The sequence below is a fragment of the Enhydra lutris genome, unplaced genomic scaffold (assembly GCF_002288905.1).
Source record: "Enhydra lutris kenyoni isolate GAN:26980312 unplaced genomic scaffold, ASM228890v2 scaffoldscaffold60, whole genome shotgun sequence".
NCBI lineage: Eukaryota > Metazoa > Chordata > Mammalia > Carnivora > Mustelidae > Enhydra > Enhydra lutris.
Window position 1 is genome coordinate 4,033,847 of NW_019154144.1, and position 24,589 is coordinate 4,058,435.

Below are 24,589 nucleotides of genomic sequence, written 5' to 3' on the forward strand. Positions count from 1 at the left end.
GCATGACACAGGACATAATAAAGTCACAGCCTTGACAGATGTATATTCATTGAGCAATAGATTTCTCCAAATATATTCTGAAATGGTAAAAAATTCACTGATTAAACATGGATATTTTTGATTAAAAAGAAAGTCATACTTGCTCAATTAATAAATATTTATAGAGTATCTATTTAGTGCAACTGTATAGCTCTAGTTCTACCTGGGAACTTACAAAGAGTGTGGGATATAAGCAATGGATCAACGATAGGAAGGAATGTAGGCTAAGGGTTAAGAGAGTCATCCTATTCAGAGAGGCCCATTAAGGAAACCCGCTGAAAAGATGCTTTTCAGCCAAGACCAGAAAGACCAGGCCAGGGAATCCATCTGCGAGAAGAGTGACAGAGCAATTTGATTTTTAATTATTTTGACCATAAAGCATAAATGTCAAGAATTATTGCCTTAGGTGTTGCTTTGGAACATTTGGTTCTTCTCCATAACTATTTGGGTTACATGCTAACCTTTACTCACTGTAAAATACTCTAAGAAAGTGTCTTATTTAAGCATGGACATCTTGTATTAAAAGGCAAATAAATTAATTCTAGCAAACCCCTAAACCTACCTCTACCCCCTAACCCTAATTCCTGACCCTAACCCATGACCCTAAACCTGACCCCAACCCTGACCCTAGATTGGGCTCAGAGGGATCTGGGCCCAGAAACCTGGCACCAAAGTCCCAGAGGCTGGGGACACCCAAGCAATTCCAGAGGGCTCCTCCTGCCACCCCGAAGAAAACCATGTCACTTGGAACTCTGGAAACCATTCAGAGCAGGAGGAATCTGCATGTCCACCTGAGGCAACCCCCCATATTCAGTGGCCCACTGGACAAAAACCTGGGCCCTGACATTCATCCTGGCCCACGCCCTCAACTGAGGGTCTTGTCATACAGCTGGCAGATTGAACCTGCCATGATCCTAGGCCCCAACCCTAATCTTAGGTTGGATTTTTAAAGGACCATGCCCAGAGGCCTAGCTCCAAATCCCCAGGGGATGGGAACATCTAAGTGAAGCAGAGGGCTCATCCTACAACAAAGTCCAAAATTGTGCCTTTTGGAACTTCAGAAAGGATTTAAAGCAGGAGAAATCTGAATGAAATTGAACCAATCCCTGCTTATTTATACTTTTATACCATACTGAACACAAAGCCTGAGCCTGATACTCTCCTTAACTCTAGCCTTCAATTCAGATGTCTGTGAAGGTCTCCACACCTAAGCATGCTCCATGGAACTACCCCATCCTAGTTTAAGAGATAAGTAAAAACATGAACACACCTTTCTACCAAAAGGACATACAAGCAACCAAGAGACACAAGAAAAAGTGCTCCACATCAATAGCCATCGGGGAAATACAAATCAAAACCAGAATGAGATACCACCTTACAACAGTTGGCATGACTAAAATTATCAGTGCAGGGAACCACAAATGTTGGTGAGGATGTGGTGAAAGGGGAACACACTTACACTGTTGGTGGGAATGAAGCTCATACAGCCACTCTACCAAATGTTATTACGTTTCTTCAAGAACTTAAAATAGAGCTACCCTATGACCTAGCAATTACCCTACTAGGTATTTACCTCAAAGATACAGATTGAGTGAAAAGTAGTGGTACATGCCCCCCAGTGTTCATTGTAGCAATGTCCACTCTAGCCAAATTTATGGAAAGAGACCAGATGTCCATGGACAGATGAATGGATAAAGAAAATGTGGTCCATATCTACAACGGAATATTATTCTGCCATCAGAGAGGATGAAGACTTACCACCACATCTTCCTGGATGGAACTGGAGGGTATTATGCTGAGCAAAATAAGTCTATCAGAGAAAGATAATTGGCACATGGGTTCGCTCATATGTGGAATAGAAGAAACATCACTGAGTATCAGAGGGGAAGGGAGGGAAACCTGAATGGGAAGTCATCAGAGAAAGAGAAAAACCATGAAAGACTCTTCATTACAGAAACAAACTGATGGTTGCTGGAGGGGAGGTATGGAGGGATGGGGTAACTGGGTGATGGGCATTAAGGAGGGCACATGATGCAATGAGCAGTGGGTGTTGTACACACCTGATGTATTACTGAACAGTACATCTGAAACTAATGATGTGCTATAAGTTGGCTCATTAAATTTAAGTTAAACAAAAAGAACTCAAGCAAACACTCCTAAAATTTTGTATGGAACCACCAAAAATATTAAATAGCCAAGACAATGTTGAGAAGAAAAACAAAGCTGGAGGAGTCACAATTCCACATTTCAAGTTATACTACAATGCTGCAGTCATTCTAACAGTATGGTACTGGCACAAAAATACACACAGCGACCAAGGGAACAGGATAGAAGCTTAGATATAAACCCACAATTATGTGGCCAATTATTCTTACACAAAGCAGGCAAGAATATCAAAAAGGAAAAGGACAGTTTCTACAACAAACGGTGCTGGAAAAACTGGACAGCTACACACAGAAGAATGAAATGAATCTGCTTCCTTACACCATACAGACAAATAAACTCAAAACAGTTTCAAGACATCAATGGAAGACCTGAAACCATAAAAATCCTACAAGAGGGTACAGACAGTAACTTCTTGACATGGACCAAAGCAACATTTTTCTAGACTATCTCCTGAGGCAAAGGAAATAAAAGCAAAAATAAACTACTGGGGCTATGTCAAAATAAAAAGTTCCCACACAGCAGAAGAACTATGAAGAAGTAATAATAATAAGACAACCTACTGAAAGGGAGAAGATATTTGCAAATACCCTATGCAATAAAGGGATAGTGTCCAAAATATATAGAATGGATACAACTCAACACCCCCCCCCAAAAAAAAAATCCAGTTAAAAAATAGTAGACATGAACAGACATTTCTCCAAAGAAGAAATACAGATGGCCATCTGTCCCATGAAAAGATGTTCACCATCACCCAGCCTCAGGAAAATGCAAATCAGAAGTATAATCAGATATTACCACATACTGTCAGAATGGCTCCCATCAACAGCACAAAGAACAACAGGTGTTGGGAGGATGTGGAAAAAGGAGAACCCTTGCACACTGTTGGTGAAAAAGTAACCTGGTGCAGCCACTCTGGAAAACAGTATGGAGGTTCCTCAAGATGTTAAAAATAGAGCTACCCTAGGATTCAGCAATCACACTACTGGGTATTTACCCAAAGAATATGAAAACAATAACTCACAAGGATACATGGATCCCTATGTTTCTTGCAGCATTATTTACAAGATCACAATATGGAAGCAACCCAAGTGTCTGTTGATAAAGTGATAAATGAGATAATAGATGTGTATACACACACACACAGTGAAATATTACTCAGCCATAAAAAGAATGAAATCTTGCCATTTGCAGCCACATGGATGGATCTAGAGATTATTATTCTAAGTGAAATCAGTTGGTCAGAGAAAGATAGTACCATATTATGTCACTCTTATGTAGAATTGAAGAAACAAACATACATAAATAAAGGAGAAAAAAGAGACAAACCAAAATACAGATCCTTAACAATAGAGAACAAACTGATGGTTACCAAAGGGGAGGTGGATGGAAGGATGAGTGAAAAAGATGAAGGGGACTAAGAGTACACTTTTCTTGATGAGCACTGAGTAATATATAGAATTACTGAATCACACTGTTGTATACCTGAAACTAATATAACACTGTATGTTAACTCAACTGGAATTAAAATAAAATAAAATAAAAAAGACTTTTCCTTCAGTAACCTATTTGAAAAAGCTTTGGTACACAATGCTCATATGCCCTACTTGGGAGTATTTCCTCAACAATGTTTATTCACTCTATGCCTCTATTTCAAATTTCACTGAATTCTTATATTTTACCTGTTAATCCCAGCCCACAGGAGCCATGGTCCCTTTCCATCCAGGATCAGCATCTATGCATTCAAGAGAGTGTAACTAGAGATAGATGCCACTTCATAATCCAGAAAACTATTATTGTTTCTGTTTTGGTATGAGATGGTCACAGAGTATGGGACAGGTTTCAGAGCAGGTTTTTTTCTCTATCCTAGATCACTAATTCAGTAGTCATTACCTGGATCCATTTGGTTAATAGGTTCCCTGTGGATGAGCTTGCTTCCAAGCACATCTATTGAAGACACAAAGGTGGGTGGACTCAGTGCAGGATAGGAAGAGGAAGTACAGAGAAGGGTATGATCCCTCCCCTGATTCAGGAACTGCCATGGGTATGGGTATGGGAGACAGAAGCAATGGGAAAACACCAAGTTCACCAGCTGAATGCAGGAGGCACAGATCAAGGGTTCTCAAGATGTGGGGCATGGAGGCTGCTCTGTGCTACCTCTGGGAGGGAGAGGGAGGAAGGAATGAGAAAGAGAAACTGCCTGCACCTGGCCCATGGTTCCTGGCATACATCAGTCTACACAGCTGACACAGCCTGGGCTCAGGATGGGCTGGCTCAGGTCCCTCAGCACTCAGTGGGACAGCTGGCTCCAGGGCTCAGGGACATGCTGAGGGAGGTGGCAGGGAAGGCTGCCCCTCCGAGGTCATCCTCTCTTTGAGCAGACAGCCCTGCAGGACTGCTGAAAACCCACTGAGAGGTTCAAAAGACATGCCATGGATGAAGTAAGGCATGGAGAAATAGAAAACAGTATTGATTTTTAAGGTCAGAGCTGTCAGCTCAGGAAGTAGGGATAGCTTCCCTGAGGAGGACTGAGGGGAGGGCAGGCCAGGCTGAAAAGGAAGATGTGGCTCTCCTGATTGGGAACCTACAGCCCCCTTCCAGGTCAGGGCACCGTCCTCACCTTTCAGGGGATCCATGGACGTGTTCCATCAGGGGACTGACAGAGCTGCCTCTCAAGAAGGCTACCCTGCCATCGGGTTGCACAAGGTGGAGGATAAGGGCCAGATGGAGGGAGGGCAATCCCCGGGGGGCCAAGGGGCAAGAGCAGAGGCTCATAATCATTAAGATGATGAAAAGTAGGAGGTAGCAGCATGGGAGCTGGCTGACACAAAAGTGCCATGGGCACTGTGCCCACAGCTACGGTGACTGACTTCTGTGCCAGGCATGGTTCACTTCAGTGGGCTCCAGACTAGTCCCGACCATAACCCTAGGAAGTGAGCACCACCACTGCCCTCCTTTCCCCATGCTGCTGCTAGGAATCACCATCATCAGATCCTGATCAGTTTTCATGGAAACTGAGCAGTGGCTCCCACCACACACTGCCCCTCTTGTGTCCAGTGTGAACCTCGTGCCTGGCCAGAGACTGCTGTCTACCTGTCTCCACACAACTCAACAGACAGGAGGGTTTCCCTAAATTCCACAGGTTCTGATGAGACAGATCTACAGGCCCCACTACCCCACCCACCACCAACACCCTATGGGTCACTTGGGACATCCGCTATTGTCATGAAACTCACCATGCACCATTTCTGTCACTTCCTACAAAAAGTCAGGCTCTGATCTCCCGATTTACCATATATCCTGGTTGCTGACTTGGGACCATGCCATGAACCACATTGCACCTTTCTGTTAGAGAAGGCCACCCCTGAACCTCCTATAAAATGTTTCTAAAGAAGTACAAGTCTATAAGGGCTACAGTGTGAATGGTGGTACACAGCCTGCATAGTAGTAATCAGTAATTCTAGCAAAAGTTGGCCCCCTCCTCCCACTCTAGACTCACAAAACGTACCTTTCTCCACGGAATGCCTGGTCTTCCCTCAGAAAAACAAAACAAAACAAAACAAGGAAACTAACCATTAAACCATTACCATTAAACTGAATGCTCCCTTCACCCTCTGTTCCAAATCTTGTCCACACACAATGGTGTGAAAGTAGAAATCAGTCACAAGAAGAAAATGGGACAGTCAGAATTATGTGGAGATTTAACAACATGCCACTAAACAACAAATGGTCAAAGAAGAAATCAAAAGAAATTTTAAAAGTATCTTGAGACTAATGAAAAAGAGAACCAGAAAAACTTAGGGGATGCAGCAAAAGTACTTCTAAGAGGTAATTTGATAGAAATTCGGGTCTTCATCAATCCACCTGAAAGTTCTCCAATAATCAATCTAGTTTTACATGGGAAAGAAGTGGGAAGAAAAAAAAAAGCAAAGCCCCATAACAGTGGAAATAAGGAAATAACAAAAAGGAATGTGGAAATAAATCCAATGGAGACAAAAAAGACAAAAGATCAATGAAAATATGACCTGCCTTTTTTTGAAAGATAAACTGATGAACTTTTAGCTAGACTCACCAAGAAAGAGACAGGACTCAAATACATCAGGGGAAAAAGATAATTGATTCCTCACATCAAGATCCTAGAAGAGAACACAGGCAGCAACTTCTTGGACCTTGGACACTGCAACTTCTTGCAAGACATGTCTCTAAAGACCAGGTAAACAAAAGCAAAAATGAACTATTGGGACTTTAAGATAAAAAGTTTCTGCACAGCAAAGGAAACAATTAATAAAACTAAAAGGCAACCTACAGAAAGGGAGAAGATATTTGCAAACGGAATTACAGATAAAGGTCTGGTATCCAAGATCTACAAAGAACTTCTCAAACTCAACACCCAAGAAACAAAGAATCCACTCAAGAAATGGGCAAAGGACAGTAAGAGACAGTTCTACAAAGAAGAAACAAAAATGGCCAACAGACCCTGAAAAAATGCTTTACATCATTTGTCATCAGGGAATTCAAAACCACAATGAGATACCACCTTCCAGCAGTTAGAATGGCTAAAATTAGCAAGACAGGAAGCAACAAGTGTTGGCAAGGATGTGGAGAAAGGGGAACCCTCTAACACTGTTGGTGGGTATGCAAACTGGTGCAGTCACTCTGGAAAACAGCATGGAGGTTCCTCAAAAAGTTAAAAATAGAGCTGCTTTATGATCCCGCAATTGCACTAATGGGTATTCATCCAAAAGATACAGATGCAGTGAAAAGAAGGAGCATATCCTCTCCAATATTCATAGCAACAATGTCGACAAGAGCCAAACTGTGGAAGGAGCTGAGATGTCCTTCAACAGAGGAATGGATAAAGAAGATGTGGTACATACATATCATAGAATATTACTCAGCCATCAGAAGGGATGAATGCCCACCATTTGCATCAACATAGATGGAACTGGAGTGGGTTATGCTAAAAGAAATAAGTCAAGCAGAGAATGACAATAATCATATGGTTTCATGCATATGTGGAACAGAAGGAATAGTGTGGAGGACCACAGGGGAAGGGAGGGAAAACTGAATGGGGAGAAATCAGAGAGGGAGAAAAACCATGGGAGACTCTTAATCATAGGAAACAAACTGGAGGAGAGGCAGGTTGGGGGGTGGGATAACTGGGTGGTGGGTATTAAGGAGAGGATGTGTGGTGATGAGCCCTGGGTATTATATGTAACTAATGAATCATTGACCATTACATCAAAAACTATACCTTGGATAACTGAATTTAAATTAAAAAATGTGAAAAACTTAAAAAAAAAAAAGATGAGCTACTACAATGAACACCACAAAAATACAAAGGATTGTAAGAGACTACTATGAGCAAGAAGAGGCCAACACCTTGGACAACCTAGAAGAAATGCGTAAGTTCCTAACAATAACCTAGAATGAGCCATGAAGGGAGAAAAAAAATATATAGATATAGATATAGATATAGATATAGATATAGATATATATGAACAGACTGATCACTAGTAAAATCAGTGATTTGGTAATCAAATCCTTCCAACAAACAAATGCCCAAGACCAGTTTCACTGAGGAGTTCAATCAGACGATAGAAGAAGAATTAATACCAACCCTTCCCAAACTGTGTTTAAAAAAGAAGAGAGGGGCATATGTCCAAACTCATTTTATGAAGGCAGCAGTACCCTGCTACCAAAATAAGACAAGGACGTTATAAGATAAGGAAAGGCCAATATACCCTCATGAACAGAGATGCAAAAATCCTCAAGAAATTATGGGCAAAATTAATTCAACCATATGTCAGGAGAGTCACACAACACGATCCAGTGGGATTTACTCCAGGGATGCAAGGATGATTCTAAATCTGCACATCCAACAATGGGATACACCACCTTAACAAAATAAAAGATAAAAATCCTAGGATTGTTACAATAGATGTAGAAAGAACACTTAACAAGATTCAATATGTATTTCTGATAAAGACTCTAAACCATCTGGGTATTGAGGAAATATACCTCAACCAAAGGCCCTATATGAAAAGCACACAGCTGACATTATATTCAAGGGTAAAATGCTGAAAACCTTTCCACTATGATCAAGAACAAGATAAAGATGCCCACTCTTTCCACTTTCATTCATCATTATATTGAAAGCCCAAGACAAACTATTTAGAAGGAAAAAAAAGATATGAAATATAAATAAAAGAAAATGGTCACTATTTGCAGATGACATGATACTATATGTAGAAATCCCTAAAGAGTCCACAAAAAAAGAAAGAAAAAGAAAAAGAAAACACCTATTAGAATAAACAAATCCAGTAAAGCTGCAAGATACAAAGTTAATATACGGAGATCTGTTGCATTTCTTTTTTTAAAAAAATGTATTTATTTGACACACAGAGAGAGAGAGCACAAGCAGGGAGAGCAGCAGAGGGCCAGGGAAAAGCAGACTCCCTGCTGAGTAGGGAGCCCAATGCTGGGCTCATTCCCAGAACCCTAGGATCATGACCTGACATGAAGGCACACAATTAACTGACTGAGCCACCCAAGTGCCCCAACTTGTATTTCTGTATACTGATGACAAACTTTCACAAAGAGAAATTAAGAAATCAATGCCATTGATAATTGCATCAAGGAATAAATAAATAAATAAATAAATAAATAAATAAATAAATACAAATAACCAAGAATGAGAAAGACCTGGTATACTAAACACATGGCAGAAAAGGAAGGAAAAACATGCACATGTTGGCAGGTGAATGTATGGGCCAAAGATTTGGAAGATGACACAAATGGAAGCATATGCCATGCTCATTAACTAGAAGAGTTAATAATGTTAACATGTCCACTGTACCCAAAACAATCTACAGGTCTGAGGAAATCCCTATCTGAATTCCAATGGCATTATTCAAAGAAATAGAACAGTCCTAAAATTCCTATGGAATCACAAAAGACCCAAAAACCCCAAAGCAATCTGGAGAAAGAAGAAGAGAGAGAGTCCAAAATGGCAGAGGAGTAGGAGACCTTAATTTCATCTGATCCAAGGAATTTAGCTAGATAGCTATCAAACCATTCTGAACACCTGCAAATTCAACGAGAGATCAAAGAAAAGAATAGTTGCAACTATTAAAACAGAAAAGCAACCACTTTCCGCAAGATAGGAGGTACAAAGAAGTGACTCTAAGTTGATAGGTGGGAAGATAAACTGTCGGGGGAGAGAGCCTCTGTCAGCCAGCTACTGCCAAGTACTAGGGGAAGCAGAGCACAAAATCAGGACCTTTAGAAGTCTGCTCTGGTGAGGGATGGCGCTCTGGTGGCTAAGCAGGGGGTAGAACCCTCAATGGGACAGTGTGGTCTCAGGATTCTCAAGGTCCCAGGAAGACCAGGGCTGGTTGTGGGCAGCAGAGCTCCTGGGCATAAGAGCAGGGAAGCTGTCTGCAAAGAGTGAGCCCAGGAGTGGGCGCTAAAGCTGCAGGCTGCCATAAACTGGGATCCATGGCACAGTCTGGCAATTGCTCTTTGAGAAGGAGTCCAAGAAGTGGCACAACTGGGAAGAGCCCCCTTCCTCTCCCAGGAGGAACCATACCTGAGCATGCTGCAGGAGTCTGCTGGGTTTGGAGACTCCAAACGGGGTCATGTGCCAGAGATAGAAACACTTGGTCACAGGTCCGGTGAGCACGGACTGTGGACAGAAACCAGGGAGACATGAAAGATTGACCACTTTTCTGTGAGGGTGCACTGAGGAGTGAGGCCCTGAGCTCTCAGCTTTGGGGCCAGAGATTGGGAGGCCACCATGTTCATTCTCATCCCAAAAGACTGGGATCATTCCCTGCATATTTTCAGACCACAAGGCTTTAAAAATGGAACTCAATCACAAAAGGAAAGTTGTAAAGAACTCAAATACATGGAGTTAAAGAGTAGCCTACTAAAGAATGAATGGGTCGACCAGTCAATTCAAGGTGAATTTTTTAAAATTATGGAAACACGTGAGAATGAAAACACAACTGTTCAATATCTTTGGGATGCAGCAAAGGCTGTCCCAAGAAGGAAGTATATAGCACTATAACCCTTTCTCAAGAACCAAGAAAGGTCTCAAATACACAACCTAACCCTACACCTAAAGGAGCTGGAGAAAGAGCAGCATAAAAAGCCTAAACCCAGAAGGAGAAGAGAAAAAATAAAGATGAGAGCAAAAATCAATAAAGTAGAAACCAAAAGAACAGTAGAACAGATCAATGAAACTAGGAGCTGGTTCTTTGAAAGAATTAATATGATTGATACACCCCTGGCCAGACTTCTCCAAAAGAAAAGAGAAAGGACCCAAATCAATAAAATCATGAATCAAGAAGGAGAGATCACATCCAACACCAAAGAAATACAAACAATTATAAGAACATAGGATGGCAACTCTATGTCAACAAATCAGGCTGTCTCTAAGAAATGGATGCATTCCCAGAAATACAGAAATGACCAAAAATAAACCAGGAAGAAAAGGAAATCTGAAGAGCCCCATAATCGGCAAGGAAATTGAAGCAGTCATCAAAAATCCCCGAGGAAGCATAATATTCCATTGTATATATGGACCACATCTTTATCCATTCGTGTGTTGAAGGGCATCATGACTCTTTCCACAGTTTGGTGATTGTGGCCATTGCTGCTATGAACATTGGGATACATGTGGCCCTTCTTTTCACTACATCTGTATCTTTGGGGTAAATACCAAGTAGTGCAATTTCAGGGTCATGGGATAACTCTATTTTTAATTTTTTTTTTAATTTCTTTTCAGCATAACAGTATTCATTGTTTTTGCACCACACCCAGTGCTCCATGCAATCTGTGCCCTCTCTAATACCCACCACCTGGTTCCCCCAACCTCCCACCCCCCACCCCTTCAAAACCCTCAGATTGTTTTTCAGAGTCCATAGTCTCTCATGGTTCACCTCCCCTTCCAATTTCCCTCAACTCCCTTCTCCTCTCCATCTCCCCTTGTCCTCCATGCTATTTGTTATGCTCCACGAATAAGTGAAACCATATGATATTTGACTCTCTCTGCTTGACTTATTTCACTCAGCATAATCTCTTCCAGTCCCATCCATGTTGTATTTTTAATTTTTTAAGGAATCTCCACTATTTTCCAAAGTGACTGCAGCAACTTGCTTTCCCACCAACAGTGTAAGAGGGTTCCCCTTTCTCCACATCCTCTCTAACACTTCTTCTTTCCTGTCCTGTTAATTTTGGCCATTCTAACTGGTATAAGGTGGTATCTCAATGTGGTTTAGATTTGAATTTCCCTGATGGCTAATGATGATGAACATTTTTTCATATGTCTGTTAGCCCTGTGTATGTCTTCTTTGGAGAAGTGTCTGTTCATGTCTTCTGCCCATTTTTTGATGTGATTATCTGTGTTTTGGGTATTGAGTTTGAGGAGTTCTTTATAGATCTTGGATATCAGACCTTGGTTTGCAGAGTCATTTGCAAATATCTTCTCCCATTCTGTGGGTTGCCTCTTTGTTGTGTTGACTATTTCCTTTGCTGTGCAGAAGCTTTTTATCTTGATGAAGTCCCAAAAGTTCATTTTTGCTTTTGTTTCCTTTGCCTTTGGAGACATGTCTTGAAAGAAGTTGCTGTGGCCAATGTCAAAGAGGTTACTAACTTTTGTATCAACATGGATGGACTGGAGGAGATTATGCTGAGTGAAATAAGTAAAGCAGAGAGAGTCAATTATCATATGGTTTCACTTATTTGTGGAGCATAAGGAATAACACAGAGGACATTAGGAGAAAGAAAGGAAAAGTGAATTGGGGGAAATCAGAGGGGAAGACGAAGCATGAGAGACTGTGGACTCTGAGAAACAAACTGAGGGTTTTAGAAGGGGGGGTAGGAGTATGGGTGAGCCTAGTGGTGGGTAGTAAGGAGGGCACATATTGCATGGAGCACTGGGTGTGGTGCATTAACAATGAATCTTGGAACACTGAAAAAAAAATAAAAAATTAAAATCCCCTAAGAAACAAGAGCCATGCACCAGTTGGCCTCCCAGGGTAATTCTATCAAACATTTAAAGAATATTTAAAACCTCTTCTGAAACTTTTTTAAAAAATAGAACTGGAAGGAAAATTTCCTAACCCTTTTGATGAGGTGAGCATTACCTTGATCCCAAAACCAGACAAAGACCCCACCCAAAAGGAGAATTATGGACCACTATCCCTGATGAATATGGATGCAAGAGTTCTTACCAACATACTAGCCAATAGGATTCAACAGTACATTAAGAGGATGATTCACCATGACCAAATCAAATTTACTCCTGTGCTACAAGGGTGGTTCAACAACAGCAAATCAATCAATGGAATACACTACCTTAATAGAAGAAAGAACGAGAACCATAGGATCTTCTCAATAGATGCAGAAAAGGCATTTGACAAATTACAGCATCATTTCTTGATCAAAACTCTTCATTGTGAAGGAATAGAAGGTACACACGTGCACATCATAAAGGCCACCTATGAGAAATCCACAGCGAATATCATTACCAATGGGGAAAAACTGAGAGCTTTCCCTTCAGGTCAGGAACACCACAGGGATGCCCATTCTTATCACTATTATTCAACATAGTACTAGAATTCCAAGCCTCAGCAATCAGACAACGAAAAGAAAGAAAAGACATCCAAATTGGCAAAGAAGTCAAACTATCACTCTTTGTAGACAATGTTATACTTTCTGTAGAAAACCCAAAAGATTCCACCCCAAAATTGCTAGAATTCATCCAGGAATTCTGTTAAGTGGCAGGATATAAAATCAATGCACAGAAATCACTTGCATTTGTCTACAGCAACAATGTGACAAAAGAAAGAGAAATTAAGGAGTCCATCCCACATAGGATTGCACCCAAAACCATAAGATACTTTGGAATCCATCTAACCAAAGAGACAAAGGATCTGTACTCAGAAAGCTATGCAGTAGTCATGAAAGAAATGGAGGAAGACACAATGAAGTGGAAAAACATTTCAGGCTCATGGATTAGAAGAACAAATATTGTGAAAATGTCTATGCTCCCTAGAACAAGCCACAGAGTCCATGCAATCCCTATAAAAATACCATCCACATTTTTCACAGAACTAGAATAAATAATCCCAAAATTTGTATGGAAACAGAAAAGACCCCGAATAGCCAAAGGGATGTTGAAAAAGAAAACCAAAGCTGGTGGCAACCCAATTGCAGACTTCAAGTTCTATTACAAAGCTGTAATCATCAAAACAGTATGGTACTGGCACAAAAACAGACCCACAGATCAATGGAACAGAATAGAGAAACCAGAAATGGACCCTCAACTCTAGGGTCAACTAATCTTCCCAAAGCAGGAAAGACTATCCAATGGCAAAACAAAGTGTCTTCAATAAATGCTGCTGGGAACATGGGACGGCCACATACAGAAGAATGAAACTGGACCATTTCCTTATAGCATACACAAAAATTAGGCTCCAAAGGGATGAAAGACCTCAATGTGAGACAGGAATTCATCCAAATCCTTGAGGAGAACAGAGGCAGCAACTTCTTTGACCTCAGCCACAGCAACTTCTTGCTAGACACCTCTCCAAAGGCAAAGGATACAAAAGCAAAAATGAACTGTTGGGATTTCATCAAGATAGAAAGCTTTTGCACAGCAAAGGAAACAGTCAATAAAACCAAAAGACAACAAAAGAACGAGAGAAGGTATTTTCAAATGACATATCAGATAAAGAGCTATATCCAAAATCTAGAAAGAACTTATCAAACTCAACACCTACAGAACAAATAATCCCACCAAGAAATAGGCCAAAGACATGTACAGACATTTCTCCAAAGAAGACATCCAAATGGCCAGGAAACACATAAAAAAGTGCTCAACATCCCTCAACATTAGAGAAATATAAATCAAATCCATAATGAGATACCACCTTACACCAGTCAGAGTGGCTAAAATGAAAAAGTCAGAAATGACACCTGTTGGTGAAGATGTGGAGAAAGGGAAACCCTTTCATACTGTTAGTGAGAATGCAAGCTGATGAATGCACCCTGGAGAACAGTGTGGTGGTTCCTCAAGAAGTTGAAAATAGAGCTATCCTACAACCCAGCAACTGTACTACTGGGTATTTACCCTAAAGATACAAATGTAGTGATCTGAAGGGTACCTGCACCCCAATGTCTATAGCAGCAATGCCCACAACAGCCAAAGCATGCAAAGAGCCCAAACATCCATGAACAGATGAAAGGTTATATACAGATTATATATATATATAATATATATATATATATATTATATATATATATATTATATATATCCATGAACAAATAATGAAATGAAAAAATGAAAAAAAAATTTTCAAACCCCTGAAACAAATAACATATTGTATGATCATAATAATAAGGAAGTGAAAGAAAAACACTTAGATTATAAATATAAACAAAGTTAAAGTAAATAAATAAATAATCTCATTGATGAAAGAAAGAAAGACAGACAGACAGCAAGCAAATAAGCAATTAAGCGACCTGGATTCACCATACTCCAATTTCAAGGATTACAAAGCTATTGTTATCAAAACAGTATGGGACTAACACACAGGTCAATGAAAGAAAATAGATTGTTCGGAAACTGATAATCATAGTACTTTTGGCAAAGTTTATTCATTAGTATATTAAAGGTATATTTAAACTTAGTTCTGATAGAATTATTAACTCTGAATGGGAATTAATAATACTTATGTCCTGTTCCAACTGTTGCTTCCAATAAATGTATTTCTTTAAACATGCTGTTTTATATAAATATATATTATAAAATAAGGATGATTTAGAATCCACATTTTAAGAGAAATTATATGCACTTTAATAAACCTACCATGGAAAAGGAAATATAGATATCCATCATGACAACTGAGAACATCACATAAGAACCACAATCTGGTATCTGATGGAAGAATATAACACTACTTAAGTAGTTCTGCCCAAATGTTCAACCTGTTGAAAGTTATAGAGCCAGCTACTCATTTACAAAAACACAGATGTCAGAGGAAAGTCCTAATAAAGAGTACGAAGATCTCAACAGTGAAGTTGGCACTGCATATATTCTGACAGGAAAAATATTTTCCCAACAAATAAACTGTAAGACAGGAAAGAAAGAAAGAAAGAAAAGAAAGAAAGAAAGAAAGAAAGAAAGAAAGAAAGAGAAAGGGAGGAAGGAAGGAAGAAAAAGAGGGAGAGAGGAAGGAGGGAGGAAGAAAGGGAGAAAGGAAAGGAAAAGAAAGGAAATGAAAGGGAAAGAAGAGGGAGAGAGACAAAGGAAAAAGAAAAGAAGGAAGGAAGAAAGAAATCTCAGAAACTAATCTACACATGCATGGTCTTAATTTATGACACAGCAGCAGAAAATATACAATGGGGAAAGGACTGTCTCTTCAGTGAATGGTACTGGGAAAACTGGACACTAAATGCAGAAGAACGTGATTAGATCACCTTCTTACACCACACATAAAAATTATGAATGGATGAAAGATTTGAACATAAGAACTGAATCCATAAACCTCCAGGAAGAAAACACAGGTAGTAAGTTTCTCTATATTGGTTTGGGTGAAGAGTCTTTTACATCAGACACCAAAAGAAAAGGTAACAAAAGCAAAAATAAACAAGTGGGATGACATCAAACTGAAATTTCTCCATGACAAAAGAAACCATCAAACCCTTAAAAGGCAACTTACCCAATGAGAAAAAATATCTGCAAATCCTATGTGTGAGAAGAGGCTAATATCCAAAATACACAAAACACTCCTTCGAATCCAAGCAAAAACTGAATAAAAACTGGGGAGAAAATGTGAGTAGATCCTTTCCGAAGATGGTATACAGGTGGCCAACAGATACAGAAAAAGTTGTTCAACATCACTAACTGTCGTCAGGGAAACACAAATCAAAACCACAATCAGCTATCACCTCACAACTGTTGGAATGTCAATCGTCCCAGAGACAGACACCAGATGTGGTCAAGGGTGTGTACACAGGGGGACCCTGTACACTTTTGATGGGAATGGAAATAGGTGTAGCCACTGCGACAAAGGCTATGGAGGTTCTGGGGAAAAGGTAATACAACTGCCACGTGACCCGGTAATTGCTCTACTAAGTATTTCTTTGGAAAACACAAAACACTCCCTCAAAAAGAGAGATGCACTCCCATGTTCACTGCAGCATTATTCACAATAACCAGACATGGAAACATCGACCTTGGGAGCATTATGCTAAGTAACTCAGACACAGAAAGACAAACACCAGAGGCTCTCATGGACATTCCACATGGAATCCAAAAAGTACTGAATGCATACATACTGAGAACAGATTGGTGGTTGCCAGATTCAGGGAATGGGAGAAAGGGGTGAAGGTGGTCAAAGGTGCCATGTTTGAGTGATAAAATCTGCAAGTCATGGAATGTACTGTGTATTGTGCAGTATAGAGACTAAAGCTAACCCTGCAGGATGGGGTACAGGCTCCCCTGCTATTTGAAAGTACAGTGTTCCTAGGAAACCTTTCACAGCAAAAATGGTGTAAACTGAAAAAGGAAGTACCATTCATTTCTACAGAAAAATGAGTGAGCATGCTCAGACACCAAAAGTTCCTTCTCTTTGGCTCTTCTTAGGCCTCAGGACAAAACATACTAACAGATGCCCAAAATATATGGAGATAAAGCACAGCAGATGCTCACAGATGGAATTCAAAGTGCTGGTGGCTGGATGTGGATAGCAGTGCCCAGGAAGGAGCTGGTTGGGGTGCACACCACCTCTGTAGTGGTTCCCCACAAAACAGATGCTGAACGCGATGCCAGCTTCTTGACTTTTTTCATAACAGGGAAATCCTCTTCAGCTTTCTTCCTACTACTGGAGCTAAGTAGTAATGTAGATCTTCCCAAAAATTTCATCTTACCATGAACTTTGAGAAAAATGGGGGAGACTTGTACTTGAAAGTTGCTGAGGGGGTACAAGTTAAAAATTCTCCTGGACACAAACATCAGCAGATCCACTGTGAAAGACATCTTCCTCAGCAGGTGGAACACGGACTACCTCCTACACCCAGAAACCTCCTTTGCCTCACTCAGGACAACTCACAAGAGCTCAGCTTTACCTCAATTCCTCCTTCCTCCCAATTCCAATAGCAAACCCACTGGCAAATCCTGTGAGCTCCATCTTCAATAGGTACCCAGAATAGTACTAACCCCTCCTTCTAAGGGCACTTGTCAAGTCCACACAGGAGCCCATTTCTTGCCTGAGTTCCTGGAAAAGCTTCATCATTGACCTTTCTTGCCCATTCTTAACACTGTGTCATCTGTTCTCAACACTGTAGCCAGGATGGCCCAGTGAAAGAGGTCCCATGGGGTCATGGCCCTGTAATGGCTTTCTGTCACCCTACTGTCACCTCCCTGAGATCATGCCCTAAGCTGTCTCCTGTGGCCACAGGGCCTTCTTGTTGCTTCTGGACATACCTGGTATTCTCCTGCCCCAGGGCCTTTGCATATGCTTCCCCTTCCATTTAGAAGGCTCTTGATGTGATATCACTCACCTTCTTTAGAATCTGACTCAAGCATCACCTTCCTAGTAAAGACCCATCTGGCCCCATGTGAATAGCAAGCACAACCACCACATCCCCTTCAGCACCCCAGCCCTGTCTCCTGCTTTATATTTCCAGAGTAGTTATCACAGTCACCAGTCCATCTTGGCAAGGGAGAAACAGAGGGCTATTTAGATGGTTTCACCACTGACTCCCTCCAATTTCTTTGTCCAGAGCCCTGGGGGAAAAGGTGACCAAAGCTCTTGCACAGCCAGGATGCCTGGGACAATGGGTCCCCCTAATGTACCCTGAAGGCCATCAGGAAAATGAGCCATAAGAGGAATCTACTTGTACGTGAAACCTGAAACCAGACACCTTCCTCGATTCCAGGTGAGCACACACACTTCCCCCCTTGTAGGATGTGCTCATCTGAGAAAACTGAGCAGAGAAGCATCCCAGGGTCTAAATCTCCCTCTAGCCACAGTCCTGGTAAACAGATATCTCTCCTCCCTGCACCAGCCACCTGAGATTAATGTCCAGTGTCCTCCTGTGCTGGGGCAGATTGGTGCACCTGTCCCTCTTTCCTGGGACGTCATCACAAACCAGACTTTGCTGCACAGTTTTCAGGAAGGAACTGCAGCAGCAGCAGCAGGCTGCCCAGGTTTGGTCTCAGTCTCACACAACAGGCCCCATGTGGAACGAGAGCTTCAAGGAGACTGGTGTGCTGTGTGGCCTTGGAACCTAATGGCAGGAGCTGCGATTTCAGTTCCAGATGAAAACTGGCCTCTTCCACACAGCACAGGAAAGGGGAGGATTTCTCAGAGCTGTGGATCTGGAAGAAGTGTCGCTGCTGGCTGAATTCAGACACCAGGCAGAGGACATCTGTGGTGCCACATCCAAGGAAGCAAGGGACACACTGGGCAAGAATCCATAATGCTGCCTGTGGGCTGCTTCCCACCAAGCCACCTGCTGAGACGAGGCCTTAAGAACCCAAGAGGAAGCAAGTTTCCTATCACATCTGCAGCAGGACGGCTGGCCGGGAGCAGAGCCCTGTCCCTGGAGCAAGCTGGCCTGTGCATCAAGAGTGAAGGTCACTGCCACAGCTCACAGTGTCCCAGCTATCTGGTTGGACTCCCCTGCCAGGCTCACACCTGCTGACATGATGACTCCTAAGACCCAGAGACTGCTTTCCACCCCAGCTCACTGCTGCTCACAGAGAAGCAAACTCCAGTCTCAGAAACGTGTTCATCGTTAGCTCTGGAATTCCCTGGGTTTGTCTCCACTGGCCTACTCAAGTGTCCCTTCCAGATCATTCCTCCAGGGTCCTAGGCTTTCAAGCCACCTTCAAGCTGCCCTTCAAAAGGCAGGAACTGGTCTGATGAGGCAGACCAGCCAAGTCACTCTGTGTGCGGGAAACCTGGACCACATCCTCCCTGAACACCAACGCTTCCAAGTCCAAGCTTCAAACACTCACTCACTGGGCATGGAGCACCGCATCAGCATGAACACTGCTCTTTCAAATCTCCTGTCTCCCATTCCTTCAAGCCAGGAACCAAGCTCTAATCATTCTCTATTTTTCCTTCAGAGAAGTAAGGAAAAGGATAGAATCAAACACTACGTGTACACAGCACACTTCTATCCAAATAGAATTCCATGTTCTTTCTCATATTGGTAGCCCGACATCACCCATACTAATGAGAGGCACCAAAAGTTCAGTCCTCATATATGTATTTGACCTTGTGTTTTTCCTTTGGATATTTGTATCCTGAAGTCAATATCCAGATTGCTTTCTTAAAATAACAAGAATAATAATGACATAGTCACATAAAGATCTAAATCTCCATAACCAAACAACATGGCTATGGTTCAGATAAGGATGAAGACAACCTCTTCCCAGGAAGCAAAGCCCACACCCTCAGGGATCCTGACATACCTCACAGGTGATGGGTTCCTTTGCTCCATGGAGTTGTCTGAGTGCAAAGGATGCAGACACACTCCAGGGTTCATTCTATTTTCTTCATAAATCCCCCAGTTCAAGTCACAAGAGATTCACCAGATCAGGTTTCAGAGGCCAGGGTGGGCCACCAGGTGAGCAGCCACACACACACTGCCTCCCCCACCTCCCCCACCCCCACCCCCTGCCAGCTAGGGAATGCTAACAGGTGCTTGTGTTCCATGGGGAGCAAAATGAGCCACTCCCTGGGCAACTAAACAACCCACACTCCTCCTCCATTTCTCCCACTCAAAGAGGGCACCACACCCTGTTACAGCTCTGAGGTTGTGCTTTATTTTAAAAACAAATTTTTTAAAGATATTATTTATTTATTTGACAGAGAGAGACACAGCAAGAAAGGGAACACAAGCAGGGGGAGTGGGAGAGGTAGAAGCAGGCTTCCCACCAAGCAGGGAGCCCAAAGTCTGGCTCGCTCCCAGGATCCTGGGATCATGACCTGAGCTGAAAGCAGATGCTGAATGACTGAGCCACCCAGGTGCCCCTCAAAAATTATTATGAATATCAGAAAGTGGTTCACGGAAGAGAAAAACATGAACTCCCACAAAGGATTCTTTGACTATTTCAGATGCCTGTTTTCCCATTGTTTAATTAAAACAGGAAAGAAAAACACACAGATGGCCCCTCCACTAGCAGGTCTAATCCACTTCAGTGATTGAAAGGAGAGCAGTAAACAGAAGAGTAACAGATGTTCTGGTGACCCATCATTTCTACCATCTAACTTTCAAAACTTCACCCACATGCAAGGAAAGAAGCACAAACCAACGTCTCGGCCTGGTAACGTGGAGAAGTCTGAACTAGAGTGACAGGGACAGATGATAAGGTTGTGTGTGTTGGTGGAGGCTGGTGGCACACAAGAAGGGGCCCTGCCAGCTCTCCACCCAGGCCTCACCTGTCCTCAGCCAGGAACCTGCTCACCGCCCTGACCTGTCACAATTGTCACACGGGAGACACACAGCCACCCCTGGAGCCATCCCTGCCCACAACCTCTTGCAGTATGCACTCCGCTCTCCTCCAGGACCCCTGTCAGCTCTACCCAGACCTGGCACCCCCTGCCTGCTGCAAAGCTCCAGGATCCACCCCCCTTCCAAAATGACACTGGCCCAAGGCTTTCATGAGAAAGGGAGAAGGCTACTTCATGAATGGTTAACATCTTCTTTCCTCTTCTGTCATATTTCTCTGCACTTACCTTTCTATCTGGGCAATGGTAAGTAACATATCAATGGAAAATGAACATGCTCTGGGATCTGAATCTTTCATTGCAGCTTTCCGAGGACTCCTTATGCAATAAGAAACTAGCGTATCCTACTACAGTGTGTTTGAAAACTATCATGTACAGAATAGGAGAGTGAAAATCACTCCATTTTTATCTCACTCTTCATGAAGCAGAACATGGTCTTGTTCTTTTCTTCATTGACTTCAATTCCAATTCATTTCTGTCCAGTGATAATTCCTTTGCTTCAGGGGTAGGATTTATGATTCCTCACCTGCATACAACAGCTGGATCTCATCACAATAAGTGTCCCCCCCCAATAGCCATCACCCATTTAACCCTTCCCCCCATGCACCCGCCCTCCAGCAACCCTTGGTTTGTGCTCTAAGTTTAAGTCTGTTTCCTCATTTGCCTATCTTCCTCCTCCCATGATGTTCATCCGTGTTCTTTCTGAAATTCCGGAGGAGTGAAGTCAGTGAGTATTTGTCTTTCCTTACAGATTTTGCTTAGCTTAATGCACTCTAGATCCATCCACATCCTTGCAGATGGTAAGATTTCATTCTTTGCAAAGCTGGGTCCTATTACATTGTGTATCTATCTCCCACATCTTCTTCATTCATCAGTGAATGGACATTGGGACTCCCTCCACAGTTTTGCTTTGTTGATAATGCTGCTATAAACATCACAGTGCTTGTACCCCCATTGAATGTGCATTTTTGTGTCCTTTGGGTAAATACTAGCAATTGCTGGATCCTAGGGCTGTTCAATTCTTAGTTTTTGAAGGAACAACCATACCCTGCTCCAGAGTGGCTGCAGCAGCCCACATGCCCACCAACAGTGCAGGAGGGTTCCGCTTTAAGCAGAGCATCACCTGCCAGCAATTTCCTAAGGAGGAGATGGAAAACCTGGGGGATAACCTGACTCACCCAGGGTCAGGCAAGCAGCTACAGAAATTCACCCCAGGGCTCCTGATGCCAAGCCCTTTGAAGCCACCGGCATGCTTCTATCCAAGAGAATTCCCAAAGACTCTCTTTCTGGGGGCGCCTGGGTGGCTCAGTGGGTTAAGCCTCTACCTTTGGCTCAGGTCATGATCTCAGGGTCCTGGGATCAAGCCCTGCATTGGGCTATCTGCTCAGCAGGGAGCCTGCTTCCCCCTTCTCTCTCTGCCTGCATCTCTGCCTACTTATGATCTCTCTCTCTGTGTGTCAATATATAAATAAATAATCTTAAAAAAAAAAAAAGACTCTCTTTGTGACTTCACCAAAAATGAAACTACAGAGAAAATACAGCCTGTCCAACTATCCAGATGATCCATTTAGTGAAACTAGAAAGTCAAGCTTCACTTTTAAATCATCAAATTCTCCTTAGAATTATTTTAAATCTTTCCTCTACCCTCATTGTAACTCTTTGGATGAAAAGACTAATCAGTTAGGAAACATCACCTTTGACAAATGACAGGACATCATCCAAGTCTCCATCTGATTGCAAAAAGCCACGTAACTCTGCTGGCCACTCCACCACAGCCTAGGCCCAATGGAATAAACACTGCTAGATGAAGGAACAGATTATATGTTAAAAACACACACAGAGTAAATCTCATTTTCCCTTTTTAATCAAAGCAATTGCCCAGGAAAGAGATGTTCCAAATACCTTTGTAAACCAGAATGAACAGAGAAAATGGGATCCCCTGCCATGTTCTTCCTACATGGAAACTAAGGAACTCTTGCACCCACACTAGATTGCTGACAGCTGCTTCAGTGTGACTTTGTGTCTCCACTAGAGACAAGAGAAAAGCCCAGGAGGTTTGGGGTTGAAGAGAAGTTTTACTTCCTGTCCTGACACGGATGTGACATTGTGCCCAATGCACCTGCTGCTTTCTCTGAATGCTGACGTCCTGTGACAAGCTGCATGACTGACTCAGACGCTGTTCAAAGCATCGGGTCTCGTGGAGCCAGAATCAAGAAGTGTTGTCAGGTGGGGATACAATGGTACCTCCGATCTAAGGCCTGTACACCTGCTTCAGTTCTTGGGCAAGGGGAGACACATGCTTATTTCTTAAGTAGTAATTAGCTTCATTCTAAAGTCGACCAATGCCATTGTCCTTTTTGGAGAAGTGATGTTACTCTTCCAAAAACACACTCATCAGTTCCAAATGCAACGTGAGTCAGGTCTGGTTTCCTCCAGGCTCCAGACCCCCACTGGGAGGCACCTCCTCCACCATCCTGACAGCACATTATCACCAAACCCAGGGACATGGGGCACAATGCTGAGTTGGCAGATGGCTCTAGGGGTTACCATCACTTCTGAGCCTGGGGAAAGAGAGGCTATAAAGCTCACCACTCCCTCCTGTAGAAACAAGCTGTAGTATGTCACCTTTCAGGGTCTCTCACCCAGCACTTCACCACTGCCCTCAGTGCCCGCAGGCTGCACGGATCCATCTTCCCAAGTCTTTCACACTGCAGCTCACCACTGCCTCCAATGATGGCAAGCAGCATTGCCATGCCTTCCAGTGACTCTTCCACTGCAGCTCACCACTCCCTCCGGTGGTATGAATGAGCCTCCCAGAGTCTCCCAATGCAGCTCACAACTGCCTCCACTGGTCTCAAGACCCACTGGCTCGTCTTCCACCATCGCGCAGACTGTGACTCAATTTCGGTAGAAATCTCGTCAGAACTCATTTCAAATATCGTGAGAATGCGGGGAAATCACGTGATCTCAATCCAAAGCTCCTGAGATCATGGTCCAAATCCTGTGAGATCTCAGACATTTCTCATGAGATTTTTACCCTAATGTCATTTCAAAACTAGTGTAAAGCACAAATGATTGCATTATACTGTTTTCTTTTTGCTGTATTGCAAAATTTTTTTGTTACACAATTTTCATACTTGTTATTTTTCTATATAGAGATGTATGATTTTCCATGGATGTATTAATCTTAATTGATTTAACTACTTTCCTGCTGTGAAACATTTTGTATCTTTCTAACTTTGTTCATTCATTCATAAGGCATGAAGCATTTTTTAATGTACCAACCATCACACTAACTTTAGGGACAGAAAAGTAAGAAAGAAAGGTAGGTAGGTAGATAGATAGGTAGATAGATGAAATAGTCTCTGCCCTTGAGAAGTGCTGGGTGAAAGAGATGTGCTCACTAAAAGGGGACCCAAACCCAGTGCACGAGTGCAATGAAAGGGTCAGACATCAAAAAGAAGTTTTTGAAGTCTTGATTAGCATTTCTCAAAATTTTTAGGAAGGGAAATATTTTTTTTAAAGGAGGGGTTGCAAAGTCAAGTATCCTGTAAGAGAGCTAGAATGCACCAAAATGAAACATAGGATTTAAAAAAATTTGTGCTCTTGAATAGCCAGTGTGGTAATGAATTTCCAGGAGAGCATGTGGTCTACTACAGTGTCTCATACACTTCTATCTCAGGATCCTTTCCAAGACAAGAATTAGCCAGAGGACTTACCAAGTAGACACTGAGGAAAGCTGCTCTGGTACATACTATAAGCAGGTAGGCAAACAGACTGGACAAATAAACACATCACTCCAGAGTCTGAGTTTGCGGATTTCATGCACAGCATTATCCTTGACAATTTTACAA

At 42.3% G+C, this 24,589-nt stretch overlaps 1 pseudogene; it reads right to left on the reverse strand.

Moving 5' to 3' along the window:
• Positions 1 to 17,402, reverse strand: part of LOC111158532 — a 30,613-nt pseudogene extending 13,211 nt beyond the window's left edge.
• Between the last annotated feature and the right edge of the window lie 7,187 nt (positions 17,403 to 24,589).